Source organism: Neopelma chrysocephalum, unplaced genomic scaffold (genome assembly GCF_003984885.1).
Source record: "Neopelma chrysocephalum unplaced genomic scaffold, ASM398488v2 Primary Assembly neopelma1_59, whole genome shotgun sequence".
NCBI classification, from domain to species: Eukaryota; Metazoa; Chordata; class Aves; order Passeriformes; family Pipridae; genus Neopelma; species Neopelma chrysocephalum.
In genome coordinates, this window is record NW_020897714.1 from 29,634,933 (window position 1) to 29,636,634 (window position 1,702).

Sequence of the window (1,702 nt, forward strand, 5' to 3'; positions counted from 1 at the left end):
TGCAGCAGCAGCAGCTGCCGGAGCCGGGGCGGGCGGCGGGGGGTGGGCTGGGGATGGGGCTGGGGCCGGGGGAGCGGCTGCGCGGCCGGGGGAGGGGAGGAGGGGGGCGAGCAGGGGAGGGGGAGGAAGGCTCCCCCGCCCTTGTCCGCGGGGCTGCCACTGAGCCACATCTCGGGGAGCGTGGCCCCGCCGCCTCCTGCCCCGCAGAACCCCCGTGGATGGAGCTGGCCGGGCTTGGGCGAGTCGCCCATGGACATGCCACAACATCCCGGCAGCCACTCCACAAATGCTCTGCTTCAATAAACTCGGAAGTATTTCAGTCTACCCTGATGTCTCTAGGCTGACCAAGACAAAGGCCAGTTGGCCTGGCACAGAGCCTGCAGTGAAGCACTCGTGGCTCCTCATCTGTGCTGCCGGACACTCATCTGCCCCTACATTCGGTCTCTTCTAAGTAATTCTTCATCAAAGGAAGTGTCTTTGACCCCACCAATTTCCTGGGTTGAGCCAATCCACACACTGAGAGCCCTGCCCAGCTTGCCGTGATGGGACAGTGGCTTTAAATTCATGTGAATAGCCATGAACTTCCTAATTCTGCTGAAAGCACTAGTTGGGACCTTTATTGACTCACTAATAATGGCCTCTCCCCAAATCTTCGTTCGCGAAGATGGGCCATTATTATTTATTATTAATAATGGCCTCAAATTGAGCTTGGCTGGCTGGATCTGCTCACCACCAGCACTAATGACTTGGTACATCATGTTTCAAGGTAGCTTGATGCTCAGCATGACCAGTCTCTCATTCCTACCTGTGCCTGCCAGTGATGAGCTAGCTGCTGCCTGTCAATGACGTGATGCCCATCAAATAAACTGTACCCCCAAATGTCTGTATTAACTACACTTTGTGATAAAGATCAAAAATAGCTTGATTTTTGAGTGTGTTGCTAAATCAACACATTAGCCTGAGCAAAACACAGATGCTTAGTACTGGGAAAGGGCATCCAGGACAGCAGGGACAACCATCTAAGACATGCTGGTGCAGGCTCCCTGAGAAGCCCTACTCCAGGCAATGTCCCTGGCTGCTCTTGACAACAAGGAGAAATCAGTCTGGGATACTAAGAGAATTCATGCTTAAACTTGAAACAAAGAAATAATTGAGAAAGGGAAGGGGACAACTTGAGCTGGGTTAGCACAAAGATTTCTTTAGACACACAGCAATGGTCAGGAGGAAAAGCAGAGTAAGAAAAAGAGTCACAGCAAAAGCATTGCTGCCAATGGAGCTTTGAGTGAGGGGCACAGTCAAATCAGTTTTCTAAAAGCGTGGTCAAAACAGAGGGAAAAGGAGAAGGTAACTGGAGGCTGTGCAAGCTTTAATGTAGTTACTTGGGCAGCACAGTACTGAAACAGTACCACCTCTAAACTGGGGTAGCAGGTGTTCCCATGGTCTCCCACACTGGTTGCTATCCTGCTGCTGAGTCCAGGCTGCTGCATCCCTGCTGCCGTAACCTGCATGGCTGGGTTGCAGTTAGGATGGGGGACATCTATTTTCTGCTACACTCACATTATGTTTTCGATGCTTGGATACACTTGCCAAGGATCAGCCTTGCATCAGCGCTACTCCCATCATTGCCTTCCTCTAACTCACCTTGTCATCGTACCTCGCATCAGAGGACACTGAACACGCATGCGCTCTCTTCCTAAGGGCT